General features: G+C 39.2%; 1 long non-coding RNA gene across 1 annotated transcript; it reads left to right on the forward strand.

The window, feature by feature from the left end:
- Positions 1-2,524: 2,524 nt before the first annotated feature.
- Positions 2,525-8,074, forward strand: LOC123331763. The gene is made up of 3 exons (XR_006548534.2): positions 2,525-3,155; positions 6,803-6,885; positions 8,029-8,074. It is a non-coding gene; the product is annotated as an uncharacterized LOC123331763 (long non-coding RNA).
- Positions 8,075-18,919: the final 10,845 nt, after the last annotated feature.

Below are 18,919 nucleotides of genomic sequence, written 5' to 3' on the forward strand. Positions count from 1 at the left end.
TTATTTTAGGAAGATTAATCAGTTATAATAATTCTATATTTTAGTTACTAGAAACTAAATAAAATATTGAAATTACATAATGGATTAACTGTTTATATTGTCAGTAGATTCACTTAGTAATCTATAGAAGCATCTTGTTCAATAACCAGTGGTTAAAAGAATGATGAGTTAAATCTGTCCTCAATCAAATAATAGCTTTAAACACAAGTTAATGAGAAAATCATAAAGTAATAAATCATTCAAAAGCTGTAGATCACCAAAATTGGATAAGTTGTTGTCCTAAAAATTAGGATTTTTGTCTAGATTTTACCACCATCTGGGACAGCTTTTCTTAATTCATTGAGCATTATGGAGCTTATACGGCCAGGCCACTCAAGATGGCTGTTGTCTTGCTCTCTGCACATCTCCTGCCCAACCAGTGCCTGCTTCATCTATACTCTACCCACAGGACTGACCTCCCTACATACTTGCTCCAGACCCCAGTTAGTGATTGTTCTTATCAAAGGGACAGTGAGGAGCATGCCCCTCTACAGGTTTCCCTGGTAACTGATGAGACAATGTGATGTCAGTTCGCCCTACAACTGGCCACCTCCCAACCCCCAACCCCAGGAGGAAAGACAGCAGCCGTGTCGTGCCTGCCATCTGCCACATATGGTGGGGTGTTGCTCTAGGACCTTACTTCAGACATGTAAGCTCCCCCATGCATTAAACTACTGATGTCTCTGTCAGGGACTCCAGACTCTTTCTTTGGTCTTGAAGCTGGGCAAATATAGGCCTTGTAGGTCTGCAGGGTGCAGTCCAACAGAGCTACTATGAAAAATGAAAGAACTGGACATTTTCATCTCTAAAGTTTCACCTTGCAATATATTACTGTATAATATCAATTCTAAGATACATATTTTTTTTACATTTAACTTCTCTGAAATCAGGATGTGTCTGGATTCTTACAACTGCCAGTGTCCAGCTAGCAGTTATGTCTACTTATCATTGCCTGTACATATCCACTCTTGGTTGTAGCTTTTAACATCATTTCAGTTGAGTTATGTTACTAAACATGTTAAGTTTCATTACATTACAAAATTATCAGTATCATTTGGTTTGAAATATAGAATTATTTGGCCTTAAAAATACAGCAGTAGGGCACAAATTTGATACTATTAAAGCAAATATTTATCATCAGAGTGAAAGTGAAAACGTTAGTCACTCAGTTATGTCTGACTCTTTGTGACCCCATGGACTGTAGCGCACCAGGCTTCTCTGTCCATGGAATTCTCCAGGCAAAAATACTGGAGTGAGTTGCCATTTTCTTCTCTAGGGAATCTTCCAGACCTAGGGATCGAACCCTGGTGTCTTGCATTTCAGGCAGATTCTTTACCATCTGAACCATCAGGGAAGCCTTATCATTGGAGGAGTGATTACAGTTTCATGATTTCATGCAAAGAAATACAAAAAAGGTTTCATGATATCATAGAGAGATTCCCATTATAGAGATTTTACTGTTTTAGGTTTTGTTACTTTGTTTTGACATTGCCTGATACTTCAAGCAGGAGAAAATTCCAAATCACTTGGAAATAGAAGAAAATTTCAAAGCAAAAAGAAGCTGGTGTGACCAGATGATGTGTCATGTAGGACTTTCATTAATGCAATATGTCATAATTTAATTTGTGACATATTTATTCCATAATTGTTTCAGTGAATCTCACAAATTCTTATGCTCTCTCAGGATTGAAGAAACATGGTATGCACTTCTAAGAAGTCAAAATTTATTTCTGAAATTTCAGGCATTATCTCACATATTTTACTCACGTATATGGTTCCAGATCTTTAATGTAGCTGGCTCCTATGTTACATAAAGTCCTGAAAAATTGGTTTAAATGCACAAAAGGTTGAAAGACCATTCATACTTTTTAAAATGGAAAGAGTATTAATTTTATTTTCTCCTTTACAATGTCTACACAAAACTTGCTACAGAGTCAACATTACAATGAATTTCACAGTTGTTAAGATCACAATGAACTTGTAAGCAAACTCTAAAGAAAAAGACTGAAGCACTGTGGATCATTGTTTGAGGTACATTGACAGCTGAGGATCATTAGAAATATTTTCTGCTATTAATTCATTTGTGAGTATCATATACAGAAAGTTATGATCAGAAGCTAAATGTAATCTGTGCATCAACAATCTTGATAATTTTTATACCTTTCAATGTTTTCAGATTTCTAATGAGAAATCCCAGCTAGCTCTCAAATAATGAAGTGTCATCAAATACTACAATGCCAAAGTAAAGTAGACATAGTCCTTAACTACATATTAAAAATAACATTTAGGTGTGAGAGAGTCATTTCCTAGGCAGGTTGATAGGGAGTCTAGGGGTCCCCAAGGAGAGAGGGGTCTGGAATTCTGAAGGAGAAAGAAAGGACAAACTTTTTTTCTTTCTCCACATTCCTTAGGATTATATAACAATAATGTATCCTGCCTAAGGACAGTCTTTGGATTAAACCTTCTGTTATCTTAAAATGTTAATTATGGGAGTAGGTCTGATGAGGTCTTTACAACCTCCAGACATTCTTTGGATTATATAACTTCATTGCTAACACTAGCAAGCAGGTACTCGTTCTGCCCCCATCTGATGCCTATGTCAGAAGCTTTTTCTATCTCCTTTATACTTTAATAAAACTTTATTACACAAAAGCTCTGAGCGATCAAGCCTCGTCTCTGGCCCCGGATTGAATTCTTCCCCTGTGGGGGCCAAGAATCCCGGTGTATTCGCGTGATTCAACAACAACCTTTCAGGTGTTAAAGTGTGAAAAACTGCTTTCCAATGTATATGTATAATTTAAATAGCCAACTCTGCAACATTTTCTCAAGAGTTGCTTTTCTGTGCTTCGTGCATCAGTTATTTTTCTTCATGTGTGCAGCAGTATTTTGCAATTATTGGCCATCTTTTACTCCTGATTTCCCTTGTAGAAGATTGATTAGCACAATCAGTCACCAGAAAGCAATTTTCATCACCAAAGGCAGCTTCTTTTCTCTCTTGATTAGCAGCCCTGCTTCAAGTTATTCAGCAGAAATAGATAATCTATAAGAACATTGCCAGACAAACATTCTGATAAGAAAAAGAGGGCCGAACCTGAATATTGCTGACAGTATTCCAGGTAGGCAAATGATCAATGAAGCTGTTCTGCCTTGTGTTTCTATGATATTCCTGTTTTATCTGGAGAACTGAACCTTGAGTACTGGTTTTTGTTTTTCTCATTTTTGTATGAATCTTTGGGTTTTTGAGGAGAACACAAATTTGCTTGCAATATGTGTGAGGAGAGGGAGAATGCCTATTATAGACACAAACCAATGAATCTATATTTCTATGTGCATTCTGTCACCCCCACTAGAAGTACTATCTGAAGAAATAAGTCAAATAAAATTCAATTGAACCAGATAATCTCTGTTTGTTCCTTTAAATTATGTCCTATTATGTAATAAATGCTAGCTCACCTGTTTCAATTTAAAATAAATTTAGGGAGGAAATATTTATGTTGGCAGAAGAAAGATGAAAGAAGAAGCTCAATAATTCTTCTCTCCTAAAGCTTGCAGTACTTTGCTTGGAAAGAATGCCTGGGGAAACAGCCTGATGGAGGGGAAACGTTCATAGATTTTGGGTTCACACATAGGTCAACATCTTCAGTAGGTCCATTTAATAGCTGTGTGCCTTTTAACATTTCCAAACCTCAGTTCTCTCATCTGTAAAATGACCACAATATGTTACTTTGTCAAGATTAGAGATGTTGTATCAAAAAGCTGAACTCACAGTGGGTTCTCAGTCAATGATAGCTATTTTCTTACTTACATCTGTATCTATCTATCTGCTGCTGCATCGCTTCAGTCATGTCCGACTCTGTGCGACCCCATAGATGGCAGCCCACCAGGCTCCCCCGTCCCTGGGATTCTCCAGACAAGAACACTGGAGTGGGTTGCCATTTCCTTCTCCAATGCATGAAAGTGAAAAGTGAAAGTGAAGTCGCTCAGTCGTCTCCAACTCTTAGCGACCGCATGGACTGCAGCCTACCAGGCTCCTCCATCCATTGGATTTTCCAGGCAAGAGTACTAGAGTGGGGTGCCATTGCCTTCTCCAATCTATCTATCTACCTTCAATTTATTTCTCTTCCTATCTATTTATTTATGTAGATATGTAGACTTGAGTTGCTAAAGAAATGGCTACTCATGGCTATACCTTTTAACAATCAACACAAGTTAAAACCCTCTTTCTCCATTTCTTTCTATTACAGTATCATATGCTTGGCAGCAGAATCAATCTCTTTCCCCTCCCTCTACCAAACTCCCAAACCTAGTCTCCTCCAGCCCCTATCTTCTTTTTCCTCAAATACAGTCCAATACATTCTTTGTCTTCACCACTTCCTCTGCCATTAACAATGTAGAGCAAATCTATCCATCCCCTATCATCAGTTACTATGCTATTTCTCCAAATTTGCCCAACTAAAGGCCCCAAAACAAGCAGGCAAGTAGTTGGATAGGGGAGCAGCTATGAATACTGTTTAGTTAACTGTGCTTCCCTACCTCCCCTACTCCCATCATTCTCCCCTCTAGCTATCAAATTCAGAGAGGACAATTTCTTTGTTTCCTGTTATTCAGTACACTGTTGTTGTTCAGTTCTAATTCGTGTCCAAATTTGCAACCCCATGGACTACAGTGTGCCAGGCTCCTCTGTCCTCCACTATCTCCCAGAGTTTGTTCAAATTCATGTACTTTGGGTCAATGATGCTATCTAACCATTTCATCCTCTGCCGTTCCCTTCTCCTTTTGCCGTCAATGTTTCCCTGCATATGGGTCTTTTCCAATGAGTCAGCTCTTCGCATCACGTGGCCAAAGTATTGGAGCTTCAGCTTCAGCATTAGTACTTCCAATGAATACCCAGGGTTGATTTCCTTTAGGATTGACTGGTTTGATCACCTTGCTGTCCAAGGGACTCTCAAGAGTCTTCTCCAGCACCACAATTCGAAAGCATCAATTCTTTGGCACTCAGCCTTCTTTATGGTCCAACTCTCACATCCATATGTGACTACCAGAAAAACCATAGCTTTGACTAGACAGACCTTTGTTGGCAAAGTGATGTCTCTGCTTTCGAATATGCTGTCTAGGTTGGTCATAGCTTTCCTTTCAAAGAGCCAGTGTCTTTTAATTTAATGACTCTGGTCACCATCTGCAGTGATTTTGGAGCCCAAGATAATCAATTACCCATTCAGAATTTTTTTATTTCCTAGAAAGCAAAGTTGAAGATTTTTTTTCCTGAAAGATTAGGAATGAATGTTATGAAAACCTGTAGGGAGTCTGACCAATTGTGCTTTATCTTCATCTCTTTTATTCTAGCTAACATTTTCAACCTCCAGAAAAGAAAGGTACAACGGACCACTCAATTTCCTGAAATACAAAATAAAGCCTACTTCATGTGTCATCACATGTGAATAAGCCAGTGGCTGCTACATAACTTCCTCTGAATTACCATGGTAATTCAAACTGTAGAAGTTCCACAATAGTTCTGCAAGGAAGGAAATATACTGGGGAATTTACACCAGATTTAAACTTATACAGTCCCAGCTGTTAGGAAAATGCAGATCTGTACCAAAGGCAAACAAGAGCTGTAGAAAATTTTTTGAATATTATTATGACATGAGGTTAATGTGGTATATTTTTGCTGAAATGTGTAAAACTAAGTTTAGCATATAAGAGCCTCTATCATTGCCTCCTGATCATAATATCTGTGCAACCAAGTCAATTATTCTTAAAATGTGTAAATCTGATTAAAAAGTATCTATTGAATCTATAATATAGTTAATCATATGCACCAAATGGTTGATACTGATAGTGTTTTACATGCCGGTAGTGAAAGTGAACATCACTCACTTGTGTCCTTGACTCTGTGGCCCCATGGAGTATACAGCCCATGGCCAGTAGTGCTGCACATACTGTCTGTCCACCATCCCCTTGACCCTTGCACAAAAGATTTATATGATTCATAGAGTGACTAGGACACTTGTTAATGATAAGTGTTCTGGGTGATTTAGTTTCTAATTTAGGAGCCCCGTTCTTCACCATGGCAGTAGCACAATCAGCTGTGTGGCAATGTGTGAAGGCAAAGGTGGTGTAGCTTAGACCTGCAGTTTTGGGCTTTGCCCCCATGAACTTGCATCTGAGTGACCTTATATGGCTTTGATACATGGGAATATTAGAATCAGATGTTCCATTTGACAGTAAAATGAGAAAAAGTATTATAGGTAGTTGATACTTATACTTACATTGAAGAGGAAAAGTTAAAATTTTACATAACCTCCTGCTCCTTCTGCCTCTGTAACTCAGCTTGCTCCTTGCAAAGTCTGGATCATGAAGGTCATGTAGTCTCAGAAAGTGGGGACTCAATACTAGGAATTGGAGCTTATCTCACTCACCCTTGTCGTACTCTTTGCAATTGCCCAGTCCTTGCAAACCCACTTAATCATGCCTGTTCGTGTATAAAAACTCTGTAACCCCTTTGTTCAGGGCTCAGAACTTGGAGTGTAACTCCTCTGGGCCTGCCAGCATAATAAACTTGCATTCTCCAACTCTCCAAGTGTGGTGCTTGATTTCCCAAGTACTGGTTTCTGCAACATTTCTGGAGGCCCCAGCAAGATTCCAACCATGCTGGCCCCTTGAGCCACTGGACTGGCGGCTCAGCCTGGCTGGAGTGAAGGGACCCTGAGATGAACAAGAAGGTGCACCACCTGATGGTATTCTGGGTTCTCTTTTGGACCAGTGTTCCGACTCTCCAGAAGGCTGAGCCCCAACTGTACTCATTGGACGGATGGACCAAGTCACCAGGAATGGCCACAGGATCAGGTAAGGCCCTGGGGCCAGTCCCCAGTCAGGTCCTACCCCAACGGGTAGAAGAGGAGACTGATCACCTCCTTGGAGCTCCCAGGAAGGGAGCATTAGATAGGGAGAACTGGGAACTCAGGAGAAGGAAGGTATCTTGACTGCTGACCTCCTTAGAGCTCCCAGGAAGGGAGTAAGAGTTAAGGAAACCTGAGGACTCAGGAGAAGGGAGGCATTGTGATAGCCTCTGAATGATTGTGAGTGCGTGATTACTGATTGAACAGACCAAGGGAAATTTTTCATTTTGGAATCTGCAAATCCAATTCTTTTTGCATATGCAATTAAAAACAGCTAACTTGTTGAAAGGCCTGCCTAGGGAAAAGCTTGAAGTTAACCCTTTCCATGTCCTTGAAATACACAGCCAACTTTGCCTGAGACCTCAGCCTTGGGCTAATTAGAACTTCAAGCAAAGGGGGAAAAAAAGGAGGTCAAAGAGATATTTTAAATCTCAAACAGAAAACTATAAGATCTCTGTCAGTCTGTCTGTCTGGATTTGTGTATGTCTCAGTGTATGTCTTTTGTTTTTTTCTGATAATATTGTTGAAGTTGTAAATGAGTTCTAATTTAATTGGCCTAAAGAAAAGTAAGCGCTTACAAATCAAACAATTCTAAATACAAAAAAATTAACCTAAATAAATTTCAGATTCATGTGAACTGGGAAATATTCAATATTAAATATCTAGTATTAATATTTGTTTGCTAATCTAGCAAAGAAAGTAGGATGTATGTTTTTAATAAAGAAGGTATAAAAAATAAAAATTACATTTTATGAAAGGAAAAGAAAGTAGGTCTGACTTACAGGTGGCTGTTACAAAAAGTGAATAGAAGGTTTGTGAAAAGTGGACCCTGAAAAAAAAGTTTTGTGCATGGTTAGGTCTAACTAAGTTTAAAATAAATTTAATTAAGTTTACCTAAATAAGTTTAAAGTAAGCTGGTGCAAAAACTAAAATTCAGCCTTTCTCTCGGTTAAGAGGACATACTTTCTTCAGATGTTGAACTGCTTTTAATTATAGATTTAAGGTTCTTTACCTCTTAATTGATCTCTTCTATATTTACCTTTGAAAACTTTTGTTAACTTTGGTTAAGTGAATAACTATTATTTTACAGTGACTTATATGATCCTATAAAGAAAGCTGAGCACTGAAGAATTGATGCTTTTGAACTGTGGTGTTGGAGAAGACTCTTGAGAGTCCCTTGGACTGCAAGCAGATCCAACCAGTCCATCCTGAAGGAGATCAGTCCTGGGTGTTCATTGGAAGGACTGATGTTGAAGCTGAAACTCCAATACTTTGGCCATCTGATGTGAAGAGCTGAGTCATTGGAAAAGACCCTGATGCTGGGAAAGACTGAGGGCAGGAGGAGAAGGGGATGACAGAGGATGAGATGGTTGGATGGCATCATTGACTTGATGGACATGGGTTTGGATGGACTCCGGGAGTTGGTGATGGACAGGGAGGCCTGGCATGCTGCGGTTCATGGGGTCGCAAAGAGTCGGACACGACTGAGCGACTGAACTGAACTGAACCTGACTGGGTGTTATAAACCCTTTTGATATTTATTGACAAAGCTTCCTAAATAACTTGACTTCTAGCTAACTTTGGGATGCTTCAAAGGGCCCCTGAGACATCCCCAAAAGCTAAGCTACTTGAGTTCATTGGACATGTTAAATTACATGGGAAGTACTGTTAAAGGGGTAAAAAATCTTTTCAGGTTAGTTACACTGTATGGTTGATATTACTAATATAGATATCTTAAAATTGTGTGAAATTCATGATATGATTTGATATCAGATATGATATCAGGACATATCAGATCTGATATGTCCTGATAAACTATGGTCAATTACAATTCTAGTTATCATATTAAAGTGTTACATATAACAACAATGACCAGGTTTCTTTGTCAATTGCAATAGAATTAGATTTTAAACATGACTTCCATGGTTTTATTCTCATGCCTTCAGAAGAATACTGCTAGTTCTTCAAGATTTATGGAAAAGACTTTCTAAGATTAAGCAGATAAACAGATTTTGTTATTAACAGTAAGCTGGACTGAGATTTGGTCTTCTGTTTAGAGAACAAAGTTTTCTTAGAATGCAGCTTTTGATAACAGATAATTAATTTCTTTGCCTTTAAGTGATTTATATTTGTTTTAAAAATCTTTTTGTTACTTTGGTAAAGTAAATATTATTTAAGATTATGGTACATGTAGACAAAGCTCATTCTGCTTCTACAAAAAATAACACCTCACGGTTAGACTTGTGCTATCCTGATGTCCTTAAAACCTGGCAAAACCTGCTCCTAAATCAGGAAATTGAAAATTGATAAACAACAGCTAAAAAGCAAAGAGCCAGAGTTATGGGAAATCCAAGATGGCCACTTGGCTTTTCCTGGCTCCCTGACAGACCTCATTTTTATTTGATGGGTTAAAGTCTTCCCTGGCTACAGTGTTAATGCCCTCACAATGAGTTCTCCAAAAGAAAAAAATATATATTTCACCGAATATTGAGTTTTAGTTTTGTTAATTAAGGTCTGTGTTTACTAAGACTCACTTCTGAGATACTTCCTTGTTATGTTATATTGCTAAAAGTTTTAATTAAGTTATTACAAAAGGCACTCTAAGATTGTTTCTAAAGCTCATCTCAGTAACCAATCTTTGGACAAAGGCCAGATGCTCCATGATGTACAACCAGGAGATTAACAATTGGCTATAATCATTTAACTGAGACAGATGACCTGGGGTATACCAGGCTATATCCAATGAAAGTTCTTGACTTAAATTCTTGCTTGTGACCTTACTAATAACTGCTAGCTATATTATTTTCTATGTAGCTTGTTTCAGAAGATTATTTCTTATGTTACCAAATACGTGACTGAGCCTGTGATAAAGTGCTGATATGCAGTTTCATATGAGATCAATAATTATAATGATGTAACTCTAGATACGTGAAGAAACAATAAGAGGAAATATTTTCCTGGACCAAGAGGCTAGTAAAACAGATATGGTCCAGAGACTTTTGCTACTTACAAGATCTGGTCTAGTGATAACACATTGAGTGGCCTGTCAATGGAATCTTTGTTAGACTTGGGAATGAGCCTTCCCAGGACCGTGGGACACAATGACCATGATGCCCCCAAAGCATGGTCAAATATGTGTCTATGAAGGGTCACTGCTCACTAGAAGTTGGCCCTTGCCAGCTGCCTCTACAAAGATTAAATCATGACCACTACAAGATGCTGACCTTCAACACCCCCTTGAAAGGAGTTCAGGGTGGAGACAAAAAATAAGGCAGTCTGTGCTCTGGGAAATACCCAGAAAAACAGGCCTTCAGATAGTCAGATGTTTTCAGGTAAAGGTTTTTACGAGTCCAAATTCTTGCATCTTCTCATACCTAGAGAAACTCTAATGTCACCAACCAATGTCTGGACCTGGTTCTCCCGGCTAGTGCCTCAGCAGCTTTCCTACTTCTATTAATCTTCAGGCCATACATTTTTAACTTTCTTGTTAAGTTTGTTTCTCCAGGTAGTAGTACAACAAGAATATCCCCCGGCCAACACCCAGACAGTGCTGGAACAAGCTGCTTATCGTTCTGTGGACTCTCATCTCCCTCTGTAAATGCACACCGAGGTCCTCATGCTATTCTCCCTTTGAGATCTTATATGGGAGACCACCCCCAGTGATAAAAATCTCAAAGGAGACCACCAAAAACTAGCTGACCTGGAGATGTCCCAACACCTCCAAGCCCTGGGAAAAGTCTTCTGCCATATTGCCCGAGAAACCTGAGAAAGGACACCCATTCCATTGGGCAATTGGGTTCATCCCTATCAGCCAGGAGATGAGATATGGGTTAAAGACTGGAAAAAGGAACCACCACTTCAGCCAGTTTGGACAAGCCCTCACAGGGTCGTCCTGGCAACCCCTACTGCTGATAAAGTTATAGGTGTCATCCCTTGGATCCACCACACCAGAGCCAAGAAGGCAGCGACTTCCTATAATGAGAACACCTGGAAAGCAATTCGGGACCCCAAAAATCCCCTCATGGTCTGGTTCCAAAAACAATGACCCTCATCCATGAAAGACACTGAGCCCTGCTCTAGGCACTCCGGAAGCTGACTAGTTAACACAAGGCGGAATCTTGAGGATCTGGCTATCAAAATGTCAATGGATTTTCATTGTCAACCTTGGCCTCTATCCCTGATTGGTATTATTGCTGTGCTCTTTGCTATAGGACTAGATTCAGTCACACCCCAGGACTGGGATTTGGGTCAAAAGCTGTGGTTAGCTGTCTGTTATCTCACTGTAGTGGGAAGCCTCATTCTTATTAGATGTCTCTTATGATCGATTCTCCCTACTAACTAAATCATTCACAGTATAGCTGACCACCCCCCCCTTCATGATAGGTTCAGTTGTTATAGCCGTGACAACCCAAAGATGGAGAGAAAACCTTTTGCTAGTGTTCAGTTATTTGTTATATGCAGGCTGCTTTGCAGCCTTTTGGTGTCCCTTGCTGTAACAGATGGTGCCGTTCCTTATCCATCATACACCTGTCAACATTAGTTAACCCTTGGAAAACCGCTTACTTAACCATCAGCTATAACGATGTATAGATAGCCAATCCTATAGGCCGATCACCTACTGCCTTCATAACCATGCGATGTATATCCAGGGGTCTGGGTGCCAAAAATGTTTTCCAGTTATTCCCCCTGCTGCCACTACCTTTCCCCCACCAGAGGATCCAAACCCCGGGCAGTATCCCGACACCATGGAATTCCCATCATGCCCCTGGGCCTCCATCTACCCCCAAATGCCAGGCAGATGTTACAACCCAGAACAGGTGTCTGTCTGCCAAATACATGGAAAAACCTACTGGACAGGGACAATAATGCAGAGAAATGAAATCACAGACCAGTTAGATTCCCTGGCTGAGGTGGTTTTACAGAATAGGAGAGGGCTAGACCTACTGACAGCTGAAAAGGGAGGACTCAGCCTCTTCTTCGGAGAAGGCAATGGCACCCCACTCCAGTGTTCTTGCCTTAGCGACCATGGGGTCGCTAAGAGTCGGGCACGACTGAGCGACTTCACTTTCACTTTTCACTTTCATACACTGGAGAAGGAAATGGCAACCCACTCCAGTGTTCTTGCCTGGAGAATCCCAGGGATGGTGGAGCCTGATGGGCTGCCGTCTATGGGGTCGCACAGAGTCGGACACGACTGAAGCAACTTAGCAGCAGTAGCAGCAGCCTCTTCTTGAACAAAGAATGCTGCTTTTATGTAAACCAATCAGGAATAGTCAGGGACGTGTCCCAACAGCTAAGGGAACGAATCATGAAAAGGAGAGAGAAACTAACAAATTCCTGGGGTAATTGGAACAATATCTGGAGCTGGGCATCGTGGCTTCTCCTTTTTATCCGTCCTCTCTTCATATTCTTTGCAGTGCTCTTATTTGGCCCTTGTATTCTCAATGCTGTTACCCAGTTCATAACTTCTCAAATTGAGTCCATAAAGTTACAAATGGTAATAGTTCAATATAGCCCCCTAAATGACGGGAAGCTCTGAATGTCCTACCAAAACATGAGAGAATTCTTTCTACAATGAGTGATAGAAACATCAAGATATGGGGAATGAAGAGGAAAAGTTAAAACTTTACATAACCTCCTGCTCCTTTTGCCTCTGTAACTCAGCTTGCTCCTTGCAAAGTCTGGATCATGTAAGTCACATAGTCTCAGATATACTAGGAACTTGAGCTTACCTCACTCACCCTTGTCCTGCTCTTTGCAATTGCCCAGCCCCCGCAAACCCAGTTAATCATGCCTGTCCATGTATAAAAACTGTAACCCCTTTGTTCGGGGCTCAGAGCTTGGAGTGTTAACTCCCTGGGCCCGCCGGCATAATAAACCTGAGTTCTCCAACTCTCCGAGTGTGGTGCTTGGTTTCTCGAGTACTGGTTTCTGCAACAACATGAGAAAGTTCATGTATGTATTGTCTACTAGGAATTTTTTTCTAGAATTCTCATGCTCCTAACAAACACTTCTCTCATTAGAAAAATTGAATCTATTTCCTGACATCTAATTCTTTCCATTAGGTGAATTAGGTGGTCCATTTTCTTACATCTAGTATATATAATATGCCCCCAATTTCATAACCTTTGCTAGATTTGTGAATATAAATGCTCATACATTGTTGTTCTTTGATCTATTCTCCCTAAACCCAGCATGATCTCCTTGAGGTGTCAACTGGATCATGTCACCTCCTCCTGAAAACTCTTCAAGGATTTCCCTTTAGACTGAAACAATATCTCACATCCTTTTGGAGCTGACCTCTGTCTTCCTCTACAAACTCCTTGTCCTGCATCGCCCTGCTAACATCCTATTTATGCTTCTCACTCCTGACCTTTCATTCCCTCAGGCACCCAGAGTTCTTAACTCAGGCCCTTTGTCCATCTTCCCCTACCCCTGCCCTTCCCATGCCCGACTTCTTCTCATCCTTGAAGACATGCTGTGCATGATTACATCTAAAAGAGGCCTTCCTTGTGTTTTCAACAGAAATTAGGTTCCCTGTACACTTTAACAAAACCGAACTTACACTCTATATAACACTCATCATAGCTGTTAACTGTGTCTGTTTATAGGATAATCTGTCTGTCTCCCCCAGACAAGTAAATATGTAAGTGCATGGGTTTTATCTATTTCACTTGATGCAGTATTCTTAGAGTCTAGCACAGTACTGATATTTCTTGACATGGATGAATTAATGCTGTCTCACGTCTCTTTTAAAAGGACTGGACAGATTCGATGCATGATACTGGATGCTTGGGGCTGGTGCACTGAGACGACCCAGAGGGATGGTATGGGGAGGGAAGAGGGAGGGGGGTTCAGGATGGGGAACACATGCATACCTGTGGCGGATTCATGTTGATATATGGCAAAACTAATACAATATTGTAAAGTAATTAACCTCCAATTAAAATAAATAAATTTATATTAAAAATAATTAAAAGGACTGGACAAATTCAGTCAATGGATCTGTAAAAAATAAATATAAATCACACACACACATATACACTTCAGGGATCTCCTTTCCATATGGGTTTTGTTATGATATTTTTCTCATTCAGTGGTTATGAAACTGGTTACCTTAGATTGGGATTGAACCCATGTGGCTGGGACTCAAACCCAGCCAAAACCCACAGTACCTGGTATCAGGGCATAATGAAGCTCAGGTTTTTGATGTCTCATTTCAGAGAGAATTCAGTGAGATACAAAATGACAGGTTAGAAGTGGATTTATTTAGAGAGAAACACACTCCACAGATAGAGTGTGGGCCATCACAGAAGGCAAGTCTGGCGGCCTCGAAATGAGTTAGCTTTTATGGGCTGGGTAAATTCATAGGCTAATGAGTGGCAGGATTATTCCAATTATTTTGGGGAAGGGGTAGAGATTTCCAGGAGTTGGCCACCACCCACTTTTTGGTCTTCTGATGCTGCCTTGGAACTGTGATAGTGCCTTTGGGTGTGTCATTTAGCTTGCTGATTGAAGATCAAGGTCTAGTTGAAGTTTACTTGTTTGCCATCTTGGACCCACTTGATTCTAAGTTTATGTTGTATCCTTGGGCTATGTCATTCTTTCAAAAGTTGTGCCTGCCCTCTTTCCTCCTGTTCCAGTTATAAGTGGTGGTTATAAAAATAAATATTAATAAACTCTAATTATTTTCTATAATAGAATAAAAAATAGTGTCATTGGGAGAATATGGTTCAACTGATGAGTAGAGGGATTCAGACAATGTCAAGAGGCCAAAGTGCTATTTGAGGCAGAGGATTTGGGAAGAAAAATCCTGTATCTAGATAATCAGTGGATTTGAAGGATAAGCATATCTAACATACAATTTAAATTTACTTTGCTATATTATGTTCATGTATTATTCCATAGAACTATTTAAAAAATAATATCCTGTTTGCTTTTAGCTTCAGGCCTCAAGGAGTAGAGTATGTGTCTCAGTTAGCTTATCTCCTTAGGGTGGAATGAAAGGAACAATCCTGAAACACAGAGTAGAGGATACGTATTGAAGGCAGTGTACATGCTCAGTAACGGAACTGCTGTCATATTGAAGATTTATTACCAGTTTTTAAAGGAATATCCATACTGTTTTCCAAAATGGCTGTATCAGTTTACATTCTCATCAACAGTGTAGGAGGGTTTCCTTTTCTCCACATCCTCTCCGGCATTTATTGTTTGTAGATTTTTGATGATGACGATTCTGACTGCTTTGAGGTGATACCTCATTGTAGTTTTGATTTGCATTTCTCTAATAATGAGCAATGTTGAGCATTTTTTCATGTGTTTATTGGCTGTTGGTATGTCTTCTTTGGAGAAATGTCTGTTTAGGTCTTCTGTCCATTTTTTGATTGGGTTGTTTGTTGTTCTGATGTTGAGCTGTATGAGCTGCTTATGTATTTTGGAGATTAACCCTTTGCTCATTGCTTTGTTTTCAATTATTTTCTCCCATTCTGACGGTTGTCTTTTCATTTTGTTTATAGTTTCCTTTGCTGTACAAAAGGTTTTAAATTTTATTAGGTCCCATTTGTTTACTTTTATTTTTATTTCCATTACTCTAAGAGGTAGGTCATAGAGAATCTTGATGAAATTAATGTCAAAGAGTGTACTGCCTATGTTTTCCTTTAAGAGCTTTATAGTTTCTTGCCTTCGATTTAAGTCTTTAATCCATTTTGAGTTTATTTTTGAGTATGGTGTTAGGAAGTATTCTAATTTCATTTTTTTACACATAGCCGTCCAGTTTTCCCAGCAACACTTATTAAGAGACTGTTTTTTCTCCATTGTATATTCTTGTCTCCTTTGTCAAAAGTGCCCATAAGTGTGTGGGTTTGTCCCTGGACTTTCTATCTTGTTCCATGTTTCAGTTCAGTTCAGTCCAGTCGCTCAGTTGTGTCTGACTCTTTGCAACCCCATGAACCGCAGCACGCCAGGCCCTCCTGTCCATCACCAACTCCCAGAGTCCACCCAAACCCATGTCCATTGAGTCCATGGTGCCATCCAACCATCTCATCCTCTGTCATCCCCTTCTCCTGCTGCCCTCAATCTTTCCCAGTATCAGTGTCTTTTTCAGTGAGTCAGCTCTTTGCATCAAGTGGCCAAAGTATTGGAGTTTCAGCTTCAAAATCAGTTCTTCCAATGAACACCCAGGACTGATCTCCTTTAGAATGAACTGGTTGGATCTCCTTGCAATCCAAGGGACTCTCAGAAGTCTTCTCTAACACCACGGTTCAAAAACATCAATTCTTTGGCGCTCAGCTTTCTTTATAGTCCAACTCTCACATCCATACATGACCACTGGAGAAACCATAGCCTTGACTAGATGGACCTTTGTTGACAAAGTAATGTCTCTGCTTTTGAATATGCTACCTAGGTTGGTCATAACTTTTCCTCCAAGGAGTAAGCGTCTTTTAATTTCATGGCTGCAGTCACCATCTGCAGTGATTTTGGAGCCCCCCAAAATAAACTCTGACACTGTTTCCACTGTTTCCCCATCTATTTCCCATAAAGTGATGGGACCAGATGCCATGATCTTAGTTTTCTGAATGTTGAGCTTTTTAAAACTAACATTAGAGAGCTAAGGATTTAGATTTTACTTTGAATGGTTTGATTAATGATGGTTTGGATTATTTATACATTTAGAAGTTTTGGTGGGATTCAAACCATTCAAAGTAAAATCTAAATCCTTAGCTCTCTAATGTTAGTTTTAAACTAACAGCTCCAAGCTTTTATTTTTATATTCTTAACATTACAAATTAACATTACACTTGTGTCACAGAAAATTTGAAATATTCAGCACAGTTAAATGCATTCACAATCCCAACTCCTTTAATGCTAAACATTTAGTTTATTTCAATTCTGAGTTTTCCCTTTAGCCTTGGTGTTGGTTGTTGCTGGGTTATTTATTTATTTGAAAGTTTGTGTGGAGGTGTTTAAAGTGCATTTTCAATCAGGAGCTATATCATCTGTTTACAATATAGATCTTGAAAAACAAAAGTTTAGAATTATAAGCCAGAACAAACTCCAATCATGAGATACAACAAACATCATGTGAAAGCAACAGCCTGATCTCTAGGTTATGAAAATTAGAATTAAAAAGTCACTACCCAGAAAATGTCCAGCTTTCTTACTTGGCAAAGCTTGGATGCAACTCTATGAAGGATTTAATAAGCTGAATTTTTCCCATTGTGTAAACAAAATGATAAGACTAAATCTGTGCCTGGCAATTTCAATCTAAATTCATAGCTACACAAAACACCAGACATTGTGCATTTCACTTGTTAATATACCATATTTTCTCAGATAGTAGGAGGAAAGGCAAGGTAACTACAGAGAACAAGAATGTGGGAAGAAGAAATAGTGTACCGATATTTGACAATATAAAGTAATGGTGAAAAGAAAGCCTTAATTAATGCATCTCGGAAGGGCATAAAGACTATACTCTAACTTTGGAAAGTTAATTTAGAAAGACAGAGGGAGAGACTGAATAACTGCAATTTATCATGAAAAATACACATATGATAGAATGGTGAACAATGGAGAATTCATACCATATGTTATTTGGAAAAATCTGTTAGTTTTCTTTGTTAAGATTAAGAAAGAATATGTTTATCAATTTATGCCATCCTTCATACAGTTGATAACAAATTAATAATAGCATTCCTGGCTCTGCACTTACAAATCAGGACTTCCTAATAAATGCTGATTAGCTCAGTCAGGGAGGTCAGCAAAAAACCTAAATCCTTTCTTAGTCATTTCTAATCTTGTACATTCTATTCTCCTTTTTTAGCATGTAAAGACAACATATTAAGCTGGCAGACATTGTTTATGAACCCCTGAAGTTAGCTGTATTTTGACCAGTTAAATTTCAGATTTATTGACTGCTTGGTAACTGGAATAGAATTTGCTGGGAGACCAGGGATATTGGAGGAGTCTGTACTTGATATTTTCTGAGAAGTCAAAAAAGAAGTCTCTTAGTTTCCAGTTAAATTGCATTTTTTAAATATACAGTTATTCCTTTATTTCTGTTTGCCCGTGCCCACTCAAAAGAAGACCACTAACATCTTCAGTTGTTTTATGCTCTTCTGTTTTGGTTTCCTTGATATGCTCTTCTTTATGAAGTGAGGATATCCTCTTCATTCCTACTACAGGATTAGGTAGATTTTTTTTGTCTACTTTCCCTGAAGGTCTATATGGTTGCTTTACCAGACTTGTTGAAGAATAGACTCTAAAGACAGTAGGCTTTGGTGGTGGTGAAATAGGAATAGGAATCCTTACACTCTATGCGACCTTTTGAAATTTCACTGAAATTTACCTGTGACTCAGAAACTTCAGTAGCCTGTATGTTGGTCACACATCCTGCTGTTCTAACTGGAGTAGAACTATGTCTGTCCCAAGAGTTGTCGGAACAGTTCAATGGACCAGTCTTCAAGTTAAGACACAGGCTGACAGTTATCATGTTCATTGATAAGTAGAAGCTGTTGTCACTCAGAGATGTCACTTTAACACCATTGATTGAATGATTTTGCCTTTTCTCTGAAGCACATGATTAGGTAGTAGTTGAGGTTGATTTGGTTTTACATGCACTATAGCACTTTCCATATGAGTTTCAAATGTCTTTCTGCTTATTGCTTGCCTATAAACTGTATCTGCAAAAAAATGAATACCATCAGGAGGATCAACAATGAGCTTATTAGAGTTTTTTGGTTTTTTTAAACATTAAGTCAATCACTTGGATTATGTGAAATTCTTCCTTATTCTTCTCATTCTCCCCCCGCTGCCTTTTAATTCTACTGTGAGTCAGTTTTCTCTCTGCCCCTGGATGAAATTCTTCACATGCCCCCTAGTTTTTCCAGTCCCTCTTAACAAATTAAAAAAAAAGTATTTTAATCTCTTTAAAGCATCTACAAGTTCATCACATAATGACTTAACTCCAGTCTGCTAAGTCACTT

The sequence above is a fragment of the Bubalus bubalis genome, chromosome X (genome assembly GCF_019923935.1).
Source record: "Bubalus bubalis isolate 160015118507 breed Murrah chromosome X, NDDB_SH_1, whole genome shotgun sequence".
In the NCBI taxonomy this organism is placed as follows: domain Eukaryota; kingdom Metazoa; phylum Chordata; class Mammalia; order Artiodactyla; family Bovidae; genus Bubalus; species Bubalus bubalis.